The sequence below is a fragment of the Dama dama genome, chromosome 31 (assembly GCF_033118175.1).
Source record: "Dama dama isolate Ldn47 chromosome 31, ASM3311817v1, whole genome shotgun sequence".
Lineage (NCBI taxonomy): Eukaryota > Metazoa > Chordata > Mammalia > Artiodactyla > Cervidae > Dama > Dama dama.
Window position 1 is genome coordinate 12,972,956 of NC_083711.1, and position 23,720 is coordinate 12,996,675.

The window sequence follows — 23,720 nt, forward strand, 5'->3', positions numbered from 1 at the left end:
TCATTCCTTTTTATGGCTGAGTCACATTCCACTGTAAAAAAAATATGGAATGCTTCACAAATCTACATGTCATCCTTGTGCAGGGGCCATGCTAATCTCCTCTGTATCCTTCCAATTTTTGTAGTTTTAGTTGTTTGTTTTAGTTGCTAAATCCATGTCCAACTGCTTTGTGAGCCCATGGACTATATACCCACCAGGCTTTCCTGTGGACTTTTCAGGCAAGAATACTGAAGTGGGTTGCCACCTACTTCTCCAGGGCATTTTCCTGACCCAGGGAGGGAACCTGTGTCTCCTGCATTGCAGGTGGATTCGTCACTGCTGAGCTACCTGGGAAGCCCTGATTTTAGTACAGGTGCTGCCAAAGTGAACACCCATCTTAACTCTTTGAGGTATGACTAGAGTGGATGATACGGACCCCTCATCTCGCACACCATGGGGTGTTGATGATAGTGATTCTCTTGTCTCAGAATCGGTGACTGAGACCCAGAGCAGAAGGCAGAGACACACCAAGCACCTCCCATTCTAAAGACAGCTGTCAACAGCTGAAAGCGTGAACCCCTGCAGAACAGTTCAATAGACCGGAGTCAACAAGCTGTACTGATCTCACCCATTCCCCCTGCCCAAAGCAAGCACAAGACCACGGAGACAAGAGGGAGGAGAGACTGCCTATTGGAGTCATCAGTGAAAAGGTGAGAGCCCCAGTACTTTCCACGGAGGGAGAAAAAAGGGGAACACTCATAGATATTGGGGTGTCAGAAACAAGAGAAGATGGGCATCTTGATCCACAGGGGACCCTGGCTGATGGGGCAGTCGTGCTGAGCTGCTCACTCCCTGAGCAGGAGAGAGGATGACTCAGATAGACTAGAAGTGGGAAAAGCAGCTCTCCTGCTACCTGGCATTTCCAGGAATCCTGAGTCTGCCGTGACGCATGGCTGACTGCAGAAGGTAGCTGGGCTAAAGCCACACTTACTGTATTGCAGACAAGAGGGCCACACACAGCGTGGGTGTCCCCAGTGAGGGGAAAAGAACGGCGGGGTGTATCACTGGTAGTGAAAGCTGCGGTGGGATTCCAAGAATTTGAGCTAGTTAGTCTCCTTTGGTAGGAAACTTCATGGAAACAAGAGATGGAGCTCTGGGTTCATAGTGAGGGGTCCATAAGGAACTCACACGTGTACCCCAGGAAGGAAGCAGCAAGGGATGTCCACCCTCAGGGGGTATCTGTATTTGGTCCATTGCAACCTAAGAAGGAATAGCCAATGGAATTACCTGGAGGTCCAGTGGTCAGGACTCCACGCTTCCGCTGCAGGGGACATGGGGTTCGATCCTCGGTCAGGGAACTGAGATCCCACATGCCGTGGCACAGCCATAGATAAATAAATAAGTGTTTAAAACAGGAAGCAATAGCCAAGGGATGGCCAATGCACCCCAGGAATGACAGATCCAGCCCTTTCCATCTCCCCTCTGTAATTAAGAAGAAAAGTGACCCAAGAAATGAGGGATAAGGAGCAAACAGGCAGACCAAGCCTTCTTCTTCCTCTAAGACCCCTTGGAAAAGCATGGTCAGAGCCAGGAGGAGGAGAGGAGACAGGTGGATCTAAAATAGATATTTTAAACTTGACCCGCCATTTTAAAATATTCATAAGTAAATAAAAAATGCATGGAACTCTGTATGAGGCAGCAGTTCCCTCCCCAAATGAATAATTATCTGCAGGTTGTAAATTGCAAGAAGAGCTCTCCAGCCGTGAGGGATGTCACCCTGAGGTCAGGGAATCACAGTCATGAAGCAGGAGCCTGGCAGAAGTGACCCCGGCCCAGGACTGCAATTCCAGGCCACGGGCTTCCTGGGCTTCAGGAAAACTAAAGGTAAGCAGCAAAGTTTAAAGTATTTCACCAAAACCTTAATGAAAGATTTGAAAGATGTGAGCAACTGGATCATTAAAAAAAAAAAAAAAGAGGGGAATTGATGATCCCCATCAGGCTTGCCATCACCTCCAGGACTTTGCAAAGATGAAAAGATCACTTTAGAAGGTACCCTGAGGCCAGGCTCCCCCACTAGAAGGGCAAGAAGTAGGTACTTGCTTTGGCTCAGAAAAGGCTGGGGAGAAAAAAAGCAGCCTGGAGAATAGACAAAGAAGACCTTGCAAGAGCAGAGGAAACTCCCTACACTAGTGAATACATTAGAGCAGAGACTTTCAAACTCCTTGTACCAAAATCCATGTTAAAAAACACATCATGCATCATGACCCTGTCCACATGGGCATGCATAACTAAGTTTTATGAAACAATGTTTACTCACTATGCAATGAAGGGACACTGGTCTTTTACATTCTGTTCTCTTTTTTTAATGCTGGTCACAGTTAATATAAATTGATTTCCAGATCCTAGTAGTCTACCAGTGGCAGTATAAACAACTCTCATTAGAGTGAGATGACTCTTAAGAGGGAGAGGGAATTTGGGTCACACACCATGGACAACATTTGTTTCTTTTCTCCCAAATACGATTCCCATGTCCACAGACCCTTCTAATGTCATCAGATTGGAGTCATATATTCCTTTTTAAAAATGCTTATTTTTAATTATGTAGCTGTGCCAGTCTTAGTTGTGGCATGGGGCATGTGGGATCTAATTTCCTGACCGGGGATCAAACCTGGGCTCCCTGTACTGGAAGCACGGAGTGGTGACTGCTGCAACACCAGGAAAATCCCTGGAATCATTTACTTCTGATAACCTACTTTCCAGATGAGTTCAAGGTTACATCTCGCTACTGGTTCTCTTATCTAACTACCTTCAATGCCTTTCTAGCTCTCCGTCTTGTAGATGTGGATTAGACTACCCAGTATTGAAAGTGAAAGTGAAAGTCACTCAGTCATGTCCGACTCTTCCCGACTCCATGAACTATACAGTCCATGGAATTCCAGGCCAGAATACTGGAGTGGGTAGCCTTTCCCTTCTCCAGGGGGTCTTCCATACCCAGCGTTCAAACCCAGGTCTCCCGCTTTACAGGCAGATTCTTTACCAGTTAAGCCACAAGGGAAGCCCACCTGATATTATCTCCCATAATTAAACACTTTCCAATCCCTTGGTGGTTTAGTCGCTACATCATGTCTGACTCTTTGCTATCCCATGGACTGTAGCCTACCAGGCTCCTCTGACAATGGGATTTTTCAGGCAAGAATACTGGAGTAGGTTGCCATTTCCTTCTCCAGGGGGTCTTCCCGACCCACAAATCAAACCCGGGTCTCCTGCATTGAAGGCGGATTCCTGCACTGTAGGTGGATTCTTTACTGATAGAGTTACAAGGGAAGCCAATCCCTTAAATATCTGAGATGCACAAGTCATCCACAGGGCCTTCTTCATAAGCATGTCTGAATAATAACAGTAACAGGTAACATTCATAGATGCCAGGGTATGTCAATCACTGTCCTCAGCTTTATCAATCTATCTCTCTCTATTGGTAATCTTTGTAATCATCCCATAAATAAGGAAGGAGAGACCCAGGAAGGATAACTAAGGACACATAGCTGTTAAGTATATACTTTGAATACAGGGGTTCTTGGAAAAGTAGCAGGTCATAGAAAAGCATGACACAAAAAATAAGTTTGATCTTCTGATGGGGGGAAGAGGGTCATGAGGCATGGAACATCAGTGGATCTTGTGCAGAGCCTCTTCCAGGTTTTACGCTCATGGCATTGATAGAATAACCCCTCTGTACCAAAGGGTTCCAACTAAGACACTTCTTGCTCTCTCATGAAGACACACATTTGTTTCCATCTCAGTCACAATTTCTACTTTGTAAAGTCAAATCTTGCGATAATTTTATCCCCACAAAACAGAGACGCAAGATACACATCCTGATAGCATTTGGATGTGTTAACCATTTTTTCCTACCATTTTCACTTGTTTGAAGAATTGTAGATCCTGGGTTACTTGGAATATTGCCTAGAAAAATCTTTCTCAAGGGAAAGCTTCTCAGAGTGACTGTGCTTATAGGTCCTCAGTTTTCTAGTTTGATATGAGAGTAGAATCTAGGGGCATACAAGTCATATGTAACTAACAACGCTAGATCCTTCACTTAGGATGATATTCCTGTCCACTCCTCCAGGGGGCACCATTTACATAGAATTCAATACAAATGGCACCCACCAGGATTAGGCAGAGGTGCTCCTGAAAAATCGTCCAGCTTGAAACCTCTTCAGATGTCAGACACCTGGAAAAATAAAATAAATTAATCAAATAAGTTAAGTGAATTAATGTTCATAAGGTTGCTTGCTTCCCTTGTAGCTCAGTCAGTAAAGAATCTGCCTGCAGTGCAGAAGACCTGGGTTCAATTGCTGGGTCTGGAAGATCCCCTGGAGAAAGAAATCGCAACCCACTCTAGTATTCTTGCCTGGAAAAACCCATGGACAGAGCAGCCTGGTAGGCTACAGTCCATGAGTCTGCAAGAGTTGGACACGACTTAGTGACTAAATAACCACCAAGGGTGCTTAGTGTCCAGAGGATCAGTAGGAAAGGTAGAAACAGACCATTTGATCACTTCTTCCTTTCAGAGGGGAATTGTCTGTTCTGTTATTAATGATTAATGCCTCTCTTCCAACTGTTAGGTAGTTAGAATGGGGTGGGGTGGGGGGGAGTCCAGAATGGCGGTGGCTAAAAGACAAAGAAGGGAAAAGCCCACAAAAATAGAACAAAGGAAGGTCCAAGGACCAGAGTGAGGACCTCAGGTAGAACAAACAGCACTCCTGGCTGGCCCAGTTTACATAGGACAGGCCCAGGGGGAGGAGAAAAGACATATAATTTTCTATATATAGGTCTTTCGTTTCTTTAGGTAGATATACTCCTAAGTATTTTATTCTTTTTGTTGCAATGGTGGGAAAACTGGTCAACCACTTGTAAAAGAATGAAACTAGAACACCTTCTAACACCATACACAAAAATAAACTCAAAATGGATTAAAGATCTAAATGTAAGACCAGAAACTATAAAACTCCTAGAGGAGAACATAGGCAAAACACTCTCCGACATAAATCACAGCAGGCTCCTCTATGACCCACCTCCCAGAATATTGGAAATAAAAGCAAAAATAAACAAATGGGACCCTAATTAAACTTAAAAGCTTTTGCACAACAAAGGAAACTATAAGCAAGGTGAAAAGACAGCCCTCCGATTGGGGGAAAATAATAGCAAACGAAGCAACAGACAAAGGATTAATCTCAAAAATATACAAGCAACTCCGGCAGCTCAATTCCAGAAAAATAAATGACCCAATCAAAAAATGGGCCAAAGAACTAAACAGACATTTCTCCAAAGAAGACATACAGATGGCTAACAAACACATGAAAAGATGCTCAACATCACTCATTATCAGAGAAATGCAAATCAAAACCACAATGAGGTACCATTACCCGCCAGTCAGGATGGCTGCTATCCAAAAGTCTACAAGCAATAAATGCTGGAGAGGGTGTGGAGAAAAGGGAACCCTCTTACACTGTTGGTGGGAATGCAAACTAGTACAGCCACTATGGAGAACAGTGTGGAGATTTCTTAAAAAACTGGAAATAGAACTGATATATGACCCAGCACTCCCACTTCTGGGCATACACACCGAGGAAACTAGAACTGAAAGAGACATGTGTACCCCAATGTTCATCACAGCACTGTTTATAATGGCCAGGACATGGAAGCAACCTAGATGCCCATCAGCAGATGAATGGATAAGGAAGCTATGGTACATATACACAATGGAATATTACTCAGCCATTAAAAAGAATTCATTTAAATCAGTTCTAATGAGATGGATGAAGCTGGAGCCCATTATACAGAGTGAGGTAAGCCAGAAAGATAAAGACCAATACAGTATACTAATGCATATATATGGAATTTTAAAAGATGGTAACGATAACCCAATATGCAAAACAGAAAAAGAGACACAGATGTACAGAACAGACTTTTGGACTCTGTGGGAGAAGGCGAGGGAGGGATGTTTCGAGAGAACAGCATTGAAACAAGTATACTATCAAGGGTGAAAAAGACCACCAGCCCAGGTTGGATGTATGAGACAAGTGCTCAGGGCTGGTGCACTGGGAAGACCCAGAGGGATGGGTAGAGAGGGAGGCAGGAGGGGGGATCGGGATGGGGAACACAACGGGATGGGGAACACATGTAAATCCATGGCTGATTCATGTCAATGTATGGCAAAAACCACTACAATATTGTAAAGTAATTAGCTTCCAACTAATAAAAGTAAATGAAAAAAAAAAAGAGATATATACTGAAAAAAAAAAAAAAAAGACATAAAAAGAGGAGCCAAAATTGGGCCGGGGCCTCTCTTCTCTTCCTCTCTTTGGGTTGGCCCACCCTCAAGCCTGGAGGATGTATTTTCCTTTGCTTTCTAAATAAAACTGAGCTGTAACACAGAGCTGTAACACTGGTCCGTCCGTCACTTCAAATTTTTGTTGCAATGAGAGAGAACCGAGGAAATTACAAACTCCCCCATATTCTCACTAGAATGTGTTAGTTTCACTATTGGTCAGGATGTATTCTCAACCATTCTTTCTAAGGTGATTTTGCAGATATCTGATTTCATTCCCATTATGCTAATTGTCACATCAAATTCTCTGAGTTCTCTGAGTCCCTGAATGTGGTGGTGGTTCTCACATATGGTCCCTGGGTGCCAGAAGCAGCATCACTTGGGAACTTGTCAGAAGCGCGAATACTGGGCCCTAACCCAGACCCGATGAGCCAGACTCTCCAGGTGTGTTACCAGACATCAGTGTGTTTTCTAGTCTTACAGATGATTCTAACGCTTGCTAAACTTTGAGAACCATTCCCTTAACATAATTTCCAGTCCCACTGACAACAGAAACATCCATGAGTTTTTTTAAACTATATTACTGTTGTTGTTCAGTCGCTAAGTCATGTCTGACTCTTTGCAACCCCGTGGACTGCAGCATGCCAGGCTCCCCTATCCTTCGCCATTTCCAAGTCATGTCCATTGAGTTGGTGATGCCATCCAACCCTCTCATCCTCTGTCACCCCCTTCTCCTCCTGCCCTCAATCTTTCCTAGCATCAGGGTCTTTTCCAAGGAGTCAGCTCTTTACATCAGGTGGCCAAAGTATTGGAGCTTCAGTCCTTTCAATGAATACTTGGGGCTGATTTCCTTTAGGATTGACTGGTTTGATCTCCTTGAGTCCAAGAGACTCTCAAGAGTTTTCTCCAACACCACAACTTGAAAACATCAGTCCCTCAGTGCTCAGCCTTCTTTATAGTCCAACTCTCACTCATACCCATACATGACTCCTGGAAAAACCATAGCTTTGACTATACAGGCCTTTGTCAGCAAAGTGATGCCTCTGCTTTTTATTACACTGTCTGTAGGTGCCCTGGATTCTCTCAAGGCCACTGGGGGAGTAAAAATAACTTTGGAATCAAAAAGATCTGGGTGGAAATTTTAGTTTTATCACTCACCAGTGTGTGCCCAATAAAGGCTGCATTTTCTCATCTCTAAAGTGATGGTAGTAGGACCTGCCTCCTAGGAATGTGTTGGAGCTAAAACGTAGCAAATGCCTCATACAGAGACTGACAGTGAATCCCCTTCCCTGGCCTCCATCACAGCTGGAATCTCATTTGCCCAGCCTGTGAGGGTGCAGGTCTTGTCTTACCCAGAATCACAAAACAAGAGTTGCCAGAAGCTGTTTCCAAAGTTTCACAAATAGCCTAACATTTTCACAGCAGTTATTGGTGGTTTTGCCATGAATCAGTGGGAACAATACAGCCCTGAGATCCCACGAGCTATTTCAAACTCTAGATTGATGAGTACAGGAGTTCCTAGGAAGTGATATTTACCAACTGAGAGCATTATAATTGTTAAAGTAGCTGTTATGAGCCAGATCATATTCCTGCTGACAACAGGGAGGCAAAGAATTTCAATGGTTGCCTAGAAAATTGAGTAAAAGTTCCCCAAGTTACCTGCCACACACAGGTTTGTTTTTCCTTAATTATCTGGGTAATTGCTTTGCGTCCTCTACCTGCCTTTACCAAGAGACACCTGGGCAGAAGAGTGAGCAATTAGAGTGTTTATGGGGTCGCCTGCTGAGTGCAGCTTCAGGCTGCCCACCTCGGTGCTGTGACTTCTCCATTGTCAGTGGGACACGCCTATCAACTCCCCCCGACACCCCCCACTGGAACTAATGAGGCCTTTCTAATTCATCTGGGTCCCTGCTCTTGCAGAATTACATGGTTTGTCTTTTTTTTAATGTACATGATATTATCTGCCTAAAATCAAATCATTTCGTTGGAAAACATAATACTCAGATCAACTTGCTAATATACATACAAATTTGGGAAGGACTCAAGACAGAAACAATCAGGTTTCATCAAGGCAGCAGCTGTTTTCTTAAATATCATTTTTGACAAATCTGTACAAGTCAAACCAACATTCATCAAACAGTGTCTCTGAATTAGCGTACAGAGCTCTCTAGACAGTTATTACTGGAGTCCCTGAACATAAAATAAAAGGAAAACATTAGCAGCAAAAGTTGAGATTGGAGCTGGTAGCAACTACACCACTTATGGTGAAGAAAAGACATCGTTCAAAGGCACCAAAATATACTTCTTGGCCTGAACACGGTAAGCCAAGTGCAAGTACCAGTCAAAGTTTAACTCAGAGACTCACAGGATTTGAACTGCAGATGCCAAATAATATAGATCAGCTCTCCCTCAAGACTAAACACAGAGGTTTAGTCTTGCATATGTTACTTCCTTCATGTTTGTGAAAAGTCCTACTGTATGGGTCAGGATAGGCCAGGCTACACTTCAGTAACAAATAACCCCCAGTCTCAATAACTTATTGCTGCAAATGTTTACCTATTGCCTGCTTTCTTAGTCAGGATTTTTCAGAGAAACAGAACAAATTGTAGATAGATAGATAATGAGAAATTGGCTCATGTGATTATGGAGTCTAAGACATCCCCAAAACCTGCAACCTGGAGACCCAGGAAAACTGGTTGTGTAGTTCAGTCCAAGTCTGAAAGCTTGAGACCCATGGGAGCTCATGGTAGAAATCCTAGCCCAAGCATAGGAGAAGATAAAATGAGATGTCCCAGCTCAAGAACCAAAACAGAGAAGATCAAGAATTCTTCCTTCCTCCTCTTGTTCTGTTCATGCTTTCAACAGGCTGGATGACACCCACCTACACTGAGGAGGTAAATTTACTGAGTCCCATCCTTCGAATGCTAATATCATCTGGAAACCCTCTCACAGACACATCTGGGAAAAAATTCTTTAGTTAATATCTGGGCACCCTGTGATCCACTCAAGCTGACACATAAAATTAACCTTCACACCAATATAACATGTCAAACAAAAGTTGGCTGTGGCTTTGACCCCCTCACCTTCACTCAATGGCCCACAGTGAGGAGGAGCAACATTCCAGGACCAGTTGGGACGGACCGAGGGAAGGGAGACGTGGGCGAAATACACACCGATTCTTAGTGCTTCTGCCCAGAAGTGACACCTGTCCCTTGTGCACACATCTCACTGGCCGCAGCAAGTCAAATGGCCTCTCCTGAGTTCAGCATGGTGGCAGAGTAAAATCCTTCCACAGCAAAAGATGGAGGAAAAAATGAGATATTAGGCAAACAGAAACTCACTCTACCATACTCATGGAATTCCGATGGGGTCCCCAAATAAACTCTCCTTCTAGACCATGCTCCAAGGACTGTCCCTCAGTTCCCCCACTGCACTTCTTACCACTGTTCCATGCAAGCCAGGCTCCTGCTGTATTCAAGGAGAGTTGCAAGCCCCTCCCTCACTTCCTAAAAGTGCAACAAATGCCTAGGTGAGCATTTGAGACAATTTATTGAAGGCTTAAAAATAACAAGGAAATTATAAAGGAGAAAAATGAAAGAAAACAATAATACTGGGTAGGAAATATACACTGTTCCTTGAATTGAGTCCCTTAGCCATATCCCCTCCACCAATTTTCCTTCTTTGTGGGCTCCCCCAGCCCACCAGTATCACCTTGAGCCCTCAGTCCCCAGAGAATAGTCCTGACCCCACTTTTTCTCACTGAAAGACATCATTCATCATATCCTCACTCACAACATCATCATAACCCCACAGAGATTCAATTCTGCTCACAAAATTCAGCTCTAATGATTTTATTCAGAGTTGTTTAGTATATAGACTTTCAATTTCTTGATTCTAAGGTAGAATTTTGACTTTTGCGTGAATAATGAGCCCATAGAAGAGTAATTTTCTCAAAGATGATGAGTATCTTCTACCTGGGCAAGAGGAAATTACAGCTAGATTCATAACACAATTTGTTTCCATTGTGGTCCAAAAGATAATGACTCTGTGTGTGTGTGTTGTGCTCATTGTGGACATGGATATGCATGTGTAAAGTGAGTACTTCTTTTACATTTTACATTTAAAGTCACTCAGCCGTGTCCAACTCTTTGAGACCCCATGGACTAAACAGTCCATGGAATTCTCCAGGCCAGAATACTGGAGTGGGTAGCCTTTCCCTTCTCCAGGGGTTCTTCCCAATCCAGGGATCAAACCCAGGTCTCCCGCATTGCGGGGGGATTCTTTACCAACTGAGCTACCAGGGAAGCCAAAAATCTGACACTTGTAGTTTGTTTCCTCCTGCCGCTTAAGAGAGAGATAAAAAAATATGTAATGCAGCCTATTTCCTCCATTTGAAGACCCCTGGCTTTCCTGCCTGTCACCCTCTCATTCTCCCCTTTTCTTTTAGGAGAATTATGTTGCCTAGAGAAAGGAGCATCGTTTTCATTCCATAACTGCTTTTGAGCTGATAAGGGGCATCATCCCTAATTTGGTGAGGCAACACATTCTTCTAACCCTCATATTGAGGGTTGCTGATCCAGGGGCCCCAAGCAGTAGTTGGAGGAAGCTGCCTCAGTGGCAGGAGTGTGAGCAACCACTTGTAACTTAAAAGCCTTCATGTGGATAGAAACAAATCCAGCTACGCAGTTACAGATGCAGGGAGCAAACAGCAAAAGCAGAACAAGCAGCAAAGTTAAAAGTCACATTACGTCCATAGTTAAGGTACTGGGTGTTGCACCAGTCCATTTTAGGCCTGTTAGATGTCATCAGATTAAGAAGAGGCATCACATGTGATTGCTGTTGTCGAAGGTATTCGCAGACTTGGAGGAAGTCCTTTCCTTGAAGTGGAGATGCCCACCATGGGAAGCTCTTCACTGATGAAGAGGGGAGTGCTCCGCAAACCCTGCAGTTAGACCATTTGTGGAATGTGATGTAGGAGTGAGCCCAGGACAGGAAGGCATTGTCTTGAGGATCAAACGGCAGACTCAGGATTTTGGGAGTCAGCAGAAGCAGGCTCACATAGATTATCAGGCCCGTCCAGATCAAGTTGTAGGGAAATTGTGCTCACTGTTTTTGTAGGAGTCCACATGGCATGAAGAAGCACTGTGGGATGAGTCTATCAGTAGCCAACCTGTCCTGGGTCCTCTGGATGACCCGCAGTCTGTGACCCTCCACTCATGGCTCTGATGCCACTGGGGTGCCAGAGACCCACGGGCAGGGTCCTTCCCAGCCCCTGTGCATTGGCTCCAGAGTACTTCTTGGGTGTTCCTATATACATAGTTTGAATATTCATGTAAATAATATTTTATGTTTTGCTTTTTCACTTAGGTCATAAATATATTTCAATATTTTATATAATTCTCTTATTTAACATGGTTTAAAACTATACAATACTCCATCTTGATACAATACAATATTCCATCCATACAATATTCCATCTTGAAAAACTGACATATTTAATAAAGCATTCTCTTAACTTAAACAGTTTGCTTTATTTAGTACTATGAATGAGGTTGTCATAAACTGCTTCATGCTTATGAATGTTTGCTTCTGTAAGATTATTTTACTGAGGTAAATTTCCAGGGATAAAATTCAATATTTCACATAACTGCCTTAATTAACATGGTCAAAAACTATAAAATTCCTGACTTAATAATATAAATATTATTACTTTGTCCTAGTTTTATATGCCTTGCTCAATTTACATTGATTATGAATAATTTTTACTGCAATATTAGATAATAGTTTTATTTGAAACTTGTGTACCTCAGTTTAATTTGATCAACTAATAAACTCAATGAAATACACATAGTTTACTCCTAATATGCAGAAATTTTAACCCCCCCAAAATAAGCCAAAAAATATTTGCATTGGGATAATGGAAGCTTCTTTTTATATAAAGGCCCTCTGATATACACAAATTATATGTGTATGATAGCCTTTTGATTGCAAGTAACAGAAACCAAACTTACACTAATTTATGCAAGAAATAGGAGTTTGAAGAGCTGTGGGTATAGCACAGATCACAATGAAAAAAGCTCAGAAGTGTAACATCTAAGCATCACCGGAGATCTTGTTAAGAATTAGAATATTATTAAAACTAGAGACACAGATGTGAGGAACAGACTTTTGGACTCTGTGGCAGAAGGCAGGGGTGGGATGATCTGAGAGAATAGCATTGAAACATGTTTATTATCATATGTGAAACAGATCGCCAGTCCAGGTTCAATGCATGAGACAGGGTGCTCAGGGCTGGTGCACTGGGATGACCCTGAGGGATGGGATGGGGAGGGAGGTGGGAGGAGGGTTCAAGATGGGGAACATATGTACACCCGTGGCTATTCATGTCAATGTATGGCAAAAACCACCACAATATTGTAAAGTAATTAGCGTCTAATTAAAATAAATAAATTAAAATAAATTTTTTTAATCTACAAACAATACATGCTGGAGAGTGTGTGGAGAAAAAGTAATCCTCTTGCATTGTTGTAAATGGATATAGACACTGTGGAGAATAGTATGGGGATTCCTTAAAATTAGAAATAAAGCTATCAGATGACCCAACAACCCCACTACAGGCCATATATCTCAGTGAAGCAATAATCTCTCAGTTGTGTCCAACTCTTTGTGACCCATCAGACTATACAGCCCATGGAATTCTCCAGGCCAGAGTACTAGAGTGGGTAGCTGTTCCTTTCTCCAAGGGAATCTCCCAACCCAGGGATTGAACTCAGGTCTTCCACATTGCAGGCAGATTCTTTACCAGCTGAGCCATCAGGGAAGCCCAAGAATCCTGGAATGGATAGCCTATCCCTTCTCCAGGGGATCCGCCTGACCCAGGAATCAAACTGGGGTCTCCTGCATTGCAGGAAGATTCTTTACCAGCTGAGCTTACCAGGGAAACCCGTATTTATGCCACGGAAATCCTAATTGAAAAAGACACATGTACCCCAGTGTTCACTGTAGGACTATTTCCAATAGCTAGGACATGGAAGCAACCTAGATATCCATGGACAGATAAATGGTTAAAGAACTTGTGGTACATATATACAATGGAATATTACTCAGCCATAAAAGGAACACATTTGAATCAGTTCTAATGAGGTGGATGAACCTAGAGTCTATTTGATAGAGTGAAGTAAATCAGAAAGAGAAAAGCAAATATCATACATTAATGCATATATATGGAATCTAGAAAGATGTTACTGATGAACCTATTTCAGGGCAGCAATGGAGACATGGACATACAAAACAGACTTGTGGACACAGTCAGGGAAGGAGAGGGAGAGACAAACAGAGTAGCACTGAAACACATACATTACTACATGTAAAGTAGATAGCCAGTGATAGCCTGCTGATGATGCAGGGAGCTCAAACCTGGTTCTCTGTGACTACCTAGAGGGGTGGGATGGTGACAGGGGTGAGAGGCAGGTTTAAGAGGGAGGGGACATATGTATGCTAATGGCTAATTCATGCTGATCTATGTCAGAAACCAACATAATACTGTAAAGCAATTACCCTCCAGTTAAAAATAAATTTTAAAACTAAAAAAAAAAAAAAAAAAGAATTAGAGTATTATTAAAACTCTCTTCCATCTCCTTCTGTCTAGACCTTGTTTCATCTTCTCTTACTGTAGACAGATGTCTGCACCTGGAGCCATTCCCAACAGTTCAACACCCAAAGAGGAAACGAGCTATTGCATATTGGAAGACTGCTTCCAATTCTTCATCCCTCCATGTACCCACATATTAGCCATCGCCTGATCACAGGTAGCATATTTGTCTGCCCTGGCTTTGGGCTGGCCACGTGACTTGCTTTGGCCAATAACATAGGGGTGGAAATGACGGTGTGCCACTTCTGAGACTACATCTCTGATACTTTTGTACGTTCTTGCTTGCTTTTTTGTGGAACATTCCTCAGCTAGTCTGCTGGAAGTTAAGAGACACATGTAACAGATGTGGAAACCTGATATGTGGACTAGAGATACCCCAGCTGCTTAAATTTTAAATATTACAATAATCCACTTTTTAAAAACTAACATAAAAAGTAAGCTTAGTTAATACAGCAAATAATTAATACCTGTAGACCACCAGGCTCCTCTGTCCATGGAATTTTCCAGGCAAGAATACTGGAGTGGACTGCCATTTCCTTCTCCAGGGATCTTCCCAATCGAGGGATTGAACCCGAATCTACTGAATCTCCTGCATTGACAAGAGGGTTCTTTACCAGCTGAGCCACCAGGGGAAGCCCCAAATAATAAAACTATATGTAATTGGAATCTCCATTATGGCCAGAAATTTTAAAGAAAGAAAAAGGAAAAGAAGAAACAAAAAGCAATATTTACCAAAACTCTGAGGAACAGCAGTGTTTCTTTAGATTTAAAAAAATATCTTAAAATGTGTATTTGGTAATAAACATATTTTAAAACCCAAGCAGAAAAGAAGTAGAGTCTTTTAAAACATCATTTACCACAACTGAGGAAAAACAGGAACTGTTTTCACAGGGAAGTAAAGAGTATTGTCTCTCAAGTCATAGGTTAAAAGGCTGCCTTTAACATCTTTTTGTTGCCGTCTGGCCACCAGCATCAGCTCCCAGCAAGGGTTCAGAGTAAACTACTTGGTGCCAAATGCAGGTGAATGACTGAGCTGCTGAACGCACACAACGATGCAGGTGAACTAACCGAGTAAGGTGGAGAAGGAAACCAGCTAGAAAAGTGAGGCAAAGGAGAAAGAAATAGTACAAGGATTAAACAGAACAAGGGTTAAGACTCACGGCCAGAGCACAAAGAGGAGACTTGCACATGCATTCTGGTTCCCAGGGTCTAGGAATGACCAGAGCAGTAATCTTTGGTGAGCAAGGCAGACCACAGCAGAGCAGAGAGCCCTGGAACATCGGACACCTGGTTCTGTAGAAATCCATCCAGAATCGAAGCAGGATAGACAAGAACAGGATCATTGGAGTGAAGTTCGCAGGAGGGAGGGGACGTGATGCCAACTCCCATTTCCCATCTAGGGAAATTATACACAGGGTTTGAAATCCCAGCAACTAAGAGAACCAATCAGAAACGATCTGGGTAAGCAGACTCGCCTCCCTGCGAAGGGCATTCCGGGGAGCAATCGCTTTCAGTTATGAAGCAGACAAAAATTATTTCCAAATGTCATTATTTCCAAAGATAGTTCCATTGATATGCTCCCCCGTGCCTCTCCCGGGACCCATGGTGAACTGAAAACGGCCTGCAGACAATTGAGTACAGAGTAGACAGCTGGGATGGGCAAGAGCAAAGTGGAGGCTGAAGACTGGGTGCCCTTCAGGACTGTTCCGCTAAAGACTTCAAAGATCATGTAACACCTTTACCAAACGACATAGTCATTTGAACTGGGGAAAAAATATCTGTACCTGGGAGGAGTGGTTCTTTTCATACAGGAAGGTTTTCCTGTAGTTGATTAACTTCAATGCTGGGCAGTAGAAAATAGGTTAATATGGGGAGAGTTAGAAGGTAAACTTCCCTCTCTCGAATCACTTTCAGACATTTGAGAATGTATACCTTTTTTTTTAACTTCCTCTTGAAAGGGTTTAAGGATGATGAAAGGCTGAAAAGGGAATTTATGTTAGAAAAGGAGGAGGTTTATGACAGAAAGCACCTCTCTTTTCTTGGTTGGGCTCAAAATACCTTGAAATAACTTTGTAGTTCCCATAAACCTCTTCATGCCTTCTTTAATCCAAAAAGAGACCAGTTAGGCATCCCCTAAGAAGGTTCCATGGTAAAAGAATCTGCCTGCAGGAGATGAAGTTCCAGTCTTTGGGTCTCGAAGATTCCCTGGAGGAAATGTCAAGCCACTCCAGTATTCTTACCTGGAAAATCCCATGGACAGAGGGGCCTGGCGGGTTACAGTCCATGGGATCTCAAAGAGTCAGACATGACTTAGTGACTGACAATTTCACTTCACCTAAACAGTCCGCCTACAGATGCAGGAGACAAGATATGGGTTCAATCCCATCAAGAAGATCCCCTGGAGAAGGAAACAGCAACCTACTTCAGTATTCTTGCCTGGGAAATCCTGTGGACAGAGGAGCCTGGTGGGATACAGTCCATGGGGTCACAAAGAGTCAGACATGTTCAGTTCAGTTCAGTCACTCAGTCGTGTCCAACTCTTTGTGACCCCTTGAACCGCAGCACGCCAGGCCTCCCTATCCATCACCAACTCCCGGAGTCTACCCAAACCCGTGTCCATTGAATCAGTGATGCCATCCAACCATCTCATCCTCTGTCGTCCCCTTCTCCTCCTGCCTTCAATCTTTCCCAGCATCAGGGTCTTTTCCAATGAGTCAGCTCTTCGTATCAGGTGGCCCAAGTACTAGAGTTTCAGCTTCAGCATCAGTCCTTCCAATGAACACCCAGGACAGATCTCCTTTAGGATGGACTGGTTGGATCTCCTTGCAGTCCAAGGGACTCTCAAGAGTCTTCTCCAACACCACAGTTCAAAAGCATCAATTCTTCGGCACTCACCTTTCTTTATAGTCCAACTCTCACATCCATACATGACCACTGGAAAAACCATAGCCTTGACTAGATGGACCTTTGTTGGCAAAGTAATGTCTCTGCTTTTTAATATGCTATCTAGGTTGGTTATAACTTTCCTTCCAAGGAGTAAGCGTCTTTTAATTTCATGGCTGCAGTCACCATCTGCAGTGATTTTGGAGCCCAGAAAAATAAAGTTAGCCACTGTTTCCACTGTTTCCCCATCTATTTGCCATGAAGTGATGGGACCAGATGCCATGATCTTAGTTTTCTGAATGTTGAGCTCTAAGCCAACTTTTTCACTCTCCTCTTTCACTTTCGTCAAGAGGCTCTTTAGTTCTTCTTCACTTTCTGCCATAAGGGTGGTGTCATCTGCATACCTGAGATTATTAATGTTTCTCCTGGCAATCTTGATTCCAGCTTGTGCTTCCTACAGTGACTAAACAACAATAACATCTTTACAACTATGGACATATGTTGATCCAACTTTTGATATCTGCAGCAGGAAATTAGGTTAAATGCGAAAGGTCTCCTCCCTTGTCTTTTATCTTTTTAAGTATTTATGAGCACTTGCCATGAATTAATCAGAACGATGTTTTTACCAGAGAAGCAGAAACAGACTAATAGAATATGTGTGTGTGCACATATTGGGACCCATTTCTAGAGATGAGGTGGGATACATGTCACCCACAGCACCTGGTCTGTGAGTGGGGGAGTGGGTTGCTTCCACGCTGGCTGGAGACAGGTATCTTACATGCTAGAGACAACCAATAGAAGACCACCCCTGCCAGATGGCAAGAAAGTGTCCCCGCCTTTTCCCCGTTAATTCATTTTCCTCCTGTAAAATGGGGAGCTCAGATAATTACAGGGAGAAGAAATTAAAATAATTTGAAAACCATTCATCCCATCTACAAAATACTCATTCTCATCTACACAGTTATTTATGGTTTTCAAAAGTACTTTGTGGGTCAGCACTTTGATTTGCATAACAGCAGCTCTAGGGGGCCAGCTGGGGCTCTAGAAGCTTCCCAGGTGGCTCAGCGGTAAAGAATCTGCCAGCCAATGCAGGAGACATAAGGGACGCAGGTTGGATCCCTGGGTCAGGAAGAAGTCCTGGAGAAGGAAATGGCAACCCCCTCCAGTATTCTTGCCTGGGAAATCCCACAGACCAAGGGGCCTGGCAGGCTACAGTTCCTGGGGTCACCGAAGAGTCAGACACGACTTAGCAAGTACACAACAAGGGGCCCCACCCAGTGGGTACTATGACCCCCGCTGGACACTGGAAGTGAACCAGGCTTCTCTGCCACTTCAGGGTGCGTCCCTCTCGTGCTTGCTGAACAGGAAACCCCAGCTACATGTCTGCCTGGGAGGGAGATTCGCGGAGGTTCCATGAGAGGGTGCTCGGAGGCTGAGTGGTGACAGCAGAGGAAAAGGTACAGAAAGAGGAGAAGAGGGTCAAGGCAAGAAAAGGAAAGCTCAGAACAAAGTGCCCACTGCCAACATCACGAGCGGCATTCATGTTCACAGCTGGGTGACGCACAAACAGAACTCGATTGTCTCCCGTATCTGGAAGCTAAAAGTCCATGAGCGAGGTGACGGCAGGGTTGGTTCCTTCTGAGGGGTGTGAGGAAGAGTCCACCCTTTCCCTGCAGCTTCTGCTTGCCAGCAATAGTTGGTGCTCCTTGGCCTGTAGGCACATCAGTCAACTCTGTCTTCATCTTTACATGGCGCTCTCCCTGCGTGTGAGTCTGTCTCCTCCAGAGGGCCTCGCTGCGTCAGTCATGTTGGATTAGGGTGCATTCAGCACTGTTGAGTGCTTGTGTGCTGAGTAGTGGCCAATCTTTGCGAGCCCATGGACTGTATGTAGCCCACCAGGCTCCTCTGTCCATAGGATTCTCCAGGCAAGAATACTCCAGGCAAGAATACTGGACCAGGTTGCCATTTCCTCCTCCAGGGCATCTTCTTGACTCAGGGATCAAACTCAAGTCTCCTGCAATGCAGGCAGATTCTTTACCAAGCAGCCTTTGAGGAAGCTCAGATGCATCCTCATGGCCTTATTTTAACTTGATTACTTCTGTAACGACCTCATCTCCAAATAAGGTCACTTTCTGAGGTACTGGAGTTTAGGTCTTCAACATCTGAATTTTGAGGAAACATGTTTCAATCCATAACAGATACTAAGTGTTTAGAGCTGAGCCCACTGACCACAAGTGAATATTGAGCATCTGAAATGTGGCTAGACGGGACAGAGATGAGCAGTGAATGGAAAAAAGACAGCGGAGTTCAAATACACAGAGTGAAAAAAAAGAATGTAGGATACCTCCTTAATCTTTATACTGATTGCCTGCTAAATACTTTTGATATATTGGGTTAAATAAACTATAATATAGAATGAAGATTAATTTCCTCTCTTTCTGTTTACATTTTTCAATCTATGTGGCTTCAAGAAAATATAAAATAGTGTGTGTAGCTTATGTGTGCGGCTTGCCTTATATTTCTATTGCACAGCGCTGTTCTAGAACCTGACATCTGGTTACTTTGTGAGAAGATACTCTGAGCTTCTCATACAGTTCTCTAACAATGATGGCAAAATTAAGCATTTTATTCACTTAAAATGTGACCTGCAGTAGATAGTAAACATCAAACATTATACCTATGCAACCTACTCTAAATGTGAAATGAGGCTTTGCCTAATTTAAGTAACAAAGGCTGTATATTGTCACCCTGCTTATTTAACTTATATGCAGAGTACATCATGTGAAATGCCAGGCTGGATGAAGAACAAGCTGGAGTCAAGATTGCCAGGAGAAATATCAATAACCTCAGATATGCAGGAGACACCACCCTTATGGTGAAGAAAAGCCAAGAAAGCAAAGAGGAACTAAAGAACCTCTTGATGAAAGTGAAAGAGGAAAGTGAAAAAGCTGGCCTAAAACTCAACATTCAAAAAGCTAAGATCATGGCATCCAGTCCCATCACTTCATGGCAAACAGATGGGGAAACAATGGAAACAGTGATGGACTTTATTTTCTTGGGCTCCAAAATCACTGCAGATGGTGCATGAAATTAAAAGATGCTTGCTCCTTGGAAGAAAAGCTATGACAAGCTTAGACAGCATATTAAAAAGCAGAGACATTACTTTGCCAACAAAGGTTCATATTGTCAAAGCTATGGTTTCTCCAGTAGTCATGTATGGATGTGAGAGTTGGACCATAAAGAAGGCTGAGCACCAAAGAATTGATGCTTTTGAACTGTGGTGTTGGAGAAGACTCTTGAGAGTCTCTTGGACTACAAGGAGATTGAACCAGTCCGTCCTAAAAGAAATCAATCCTGAATATTCATTGGAAGGGCTGATGCTGAAACTGAAGCTCCAGTACTTTGGCCACCTGATGCGAAAAAATGACTCAATGGAAAAGACCCTGATGCTGGGAAAGATTGAAGGCAGGAAGAGAAGGGGACAGAAGAGGATCAGATGGTTGGATGGCATCATTAAGTCAACAGACACGACTTTGAGCAAGCTCCGAGAGATGGTAAAGGGAAGCCTGGCATGCTGCAGTTCACAGGGTCGCAAAGAGTCAGACATGACTGAGCGACTGAACAACAAAAGTGACAAAAGCTGTATTTGATCAATAAGGATCACACTTTATTTTTATCACTAAGAACTCAATTTGGAACAGGCCACCCAATATCATCTTATAATAGTGGCTCCTGTTTAAGGTAATCACTTTTTCATTTACCTTGTATGAGAAAAATGAGGCTACCTAGCAAGGGTGCCTTTTATTAATGATTACATCAGAATGGTACCAATCATTATTAAAGATGGTTTTCCAAGTGAGCTTTTGCATATATTCCTTGCAGATAAATCATGGGTTCCTTAGTGGAGTCACATCAATGCAGATGGATTTGGCTTTATGAAATGCACTGGGTTATAAATACTCTGACCTTGTTTATAAAGGGATCCAGTTAGTTCACTTAACAAAGACATTAATTTGCCGTGCAGCTTGGACTGATTACTCATTAGCTGCTCTCCCCTGACCAACAGCTCTGACTTAACAAATGCAGTTCCTCTAATTGTAGGCAGTGGTGTGCTGCCACCTATGGCTGGAAAGAAATAAAGGATCATGTATGGAGTTCTGCCAAAGTCACACTATTGAAAAGAATTAGAGTGGGGGAAAAAAAAAAGGTTAGAACAAAATGCATTAAAAAATATATGACTTCAAGAGGGAGGGGCCATATGTGTACCTATGATGGATTCATGTTGCTGTGTGCCAGAAACTCAGGTAATATTGTAAAGCAACCACCCTTCAATTAAAAATAAATATATTTTTTGGACCTTCCTCGTGGGCCTTCCCCATGTTAAAATCATCGTCAAACATTGACTTCCCTCAAAATAAAGCCTCGATGAAGCAGGTCATATAATATCACAATTGCAAAGCTTTAACCCAATTATTCTTGGTGGGGCTGGTGCAATACTGATAAATCAAACAGTGTACGATCTACTATAATCACTTTCCATGTAGGACACTGTTTCTGTTTCCCAGAATTCACTTTCAGATCTCCACAAACATGACTTCAAAAGTGGATCATATGTTAAAGGCAGAAATGTAAAGCTTTGGTGCAAATCTCCTTGACACAAATCTTACATATCAACTACCCACTAGACCTCTCCACACTGTGCCTTGCACACTACACATCCATCACTGAAATCTTCCTCAAACCTGCTTTGATCTTGTCTGAATGGTCTCACTGAATAGCAACCACTTCTACTCTGTCATTCAAGAAAGAAATTTGGGAGTAGTCCATGATTCTTCTGTCCTGTTCTACCAATCCTTCTTCCCACCTCACATCAGGCTCCCTTTTCCCACCTGTTTCATGAATCTGCCTCCTGCTTACTTGCCAACCAGCATTTTCTTAGGCCAGTCCACCATGATTCCACATCTGACTATAGCCCTGGTCTCTTATCCATCTCCTCCATTCCATTCTTTCTCTCCACAATCAGCTTTCCTCACAACAGCCAAAGCAAACTTCCTAAAACACAGGACTGATCATATCACGTCTTTCAGAAGTTTCCTACTGTCTTTAAGATAAATTCCAAATCCCATCACATACTTACAGGAGCTGGACTCTTCTCAGCCCTCTCCTGGCTCATCGCGTGCCCCTCCTCCAATCTGGAATCCTCATCACAGGGACCACTCACACAACATTCAGTCATGCTAGCCACACAGTTCAGGTCTACAAACAAACCAGGTCCTCTCTTGTCCCTCAGCTTTCACAGATGGGATCATCCAGGCTCAGAACACTCCTCTCCCACCCCCTTACACAGCTTCCCGTTCACCTTTCAGAGCTTCATTGGTCGACTTCGTGCAATCCCTCCTCGGTGTCTGTGCGTGCGTGTCTGACACTTTGCGACACCTATAGATTATAGCCCGCCAGGCTCCTCTGTCCATGGGATTCTCCAGGCAAGGATACTGCAGTGGGTTGCCATTTCCTTCTCCAGGGGATCTTCCAGACCCAGGGATCAATCCCGCATCTCTTACATGTCTCCTGCATTGGCAGGTGGGTTCTTTATCACTAGCACCACATGGGATCTCCAATTTCTGTACCCGAGGGTAAATCTCAGGAAGGCAGCTGGAGTCTAGAGTCCAGATATTATAGCATTCATTCCAGTTATCTATTGCTATGTAACCACCCCCAAAACTTTGTGACATAACTATAATTTTTCTTTGTGTTCATGGAATCTGTGCATGCCCAGTCACTGCAGTCGTGTCTGACTCTCTGCGACCCCATGGACTGTAGCCCACCAGGTTCCTCTGTCCATGGGATTTTCCAGGCAAGAATACTGGAGTGGGTTGCCATCGCCTCCTCCAGGGGATCTTCCTAACTCAGGGATCGAACCAGTGTCTCTTATGATTCCTGCATTGGCAGGCAGGCTCTTTACCACTAGTGCCACCTGGGAAGCCCTCTGGAATCTGTGAGTCATGGACAAAGATGGTTTGTCTCTGTTCCATGGTATCTGAGATCTCAGTTGGGGAGACTCAAACAGCTGGACATGGCTTGAATGACTGGGGATTAGGATCATCTGGAGGCTTCTTTACTGTGGCACTGAGCCTGGATCCAGCCTGTACCATCAATGGGCATGCCTAACATAGGGCCTTTCTGTGTGGCCTGGGCCTCCTCACAGCCTGAAGGCCTTGGAGTATCTGGGCTTGTTCATGGTGACCCAGGGTTGCAAAAACAAGTATTCTGGTATAGTTTAAAAAAAAAAAAAAAATAGGAGCTGCATGGCCTTTTGAGACCTAGGTTAAGAAGTCTCATAGAATGAGTTCTGTTGGGATTCCCTGGTAGCTCATATGGCAAAGAATCCGCCCACAATACAGGAGACCAGAATTCGATCCCTGGATCCAGAAAATCCCCTGGAAAAGGAAATGGCAACCCACTCCAGCATTCTTGTCTGGAGAATTCCATGGATAGAGGAGCCTGGCAGGCTACAGTTCATGGGGTGACAAAATCCGACATGACCAAACAACTGACACTAACTATTGGTGAATGCAGCCACAAGTCCACCCAGATTCAAGAAAAGGGGCCATGACATAGATCCCATTTGTCAATAGAGGAGTGTCAGAGAATCTGTGGGCCTCCCTAGGACAGGCCCAGAGTCCCCGCTGGATGGTGGAGGCCTAGAAGAGCAAGCAAGAACAGATCATTTAAGAGTGACTCCAAGAAACCAGCTCCACAAGGGGAAGATGGAGAAAAAAGTCAGACCCGCAAGACTTCAGTCAAGGAACAGAGAAGAAAATCTGCACACTTTACTAGCAAATGCCTCTGTGCAATGATATATCCCATACCTGGAAATAA

At 43.5% G+C, this 23,720-nt stretch overlaps 1 long non-coding RNA gene and 1 other non-coding gene across 2 annotated transcripts in view; both read right to left on the reverse strand.

The window, feature by feature from the left end:
* The window catches only part of LOC133049935 (uncharacterized), a 28,298-nt gene that overhangs the window by 4,199 nt on the left and 379 nt on the right, over window positions 1–23,720 (reverse strand). Inside the window, exons 2-3 of the long non-coding RNA XR_009691497.1 lie at window positions 9,481–9,593; window positions 4,144–4,207 (exon numbers count right to left, since the gene is read on the reverse strand). This is a non-coding gene — a long non-coding RNA (uncharacterized LOC133049935). The remainder of the gene's footprint in view (window positions 1–4,143; window positions 4,208–9,480; window positions 9,594–23,720) is intronic.
* On the reverse strand, window positions 39–150 carry LOC133050252 (U6 spliceosomal RNA). Its single transcript, XR_009691569.1, has one exon. It is a non-coding gene; the product is annotated as a U6 spliceosomal RNA (small nuclear RNA).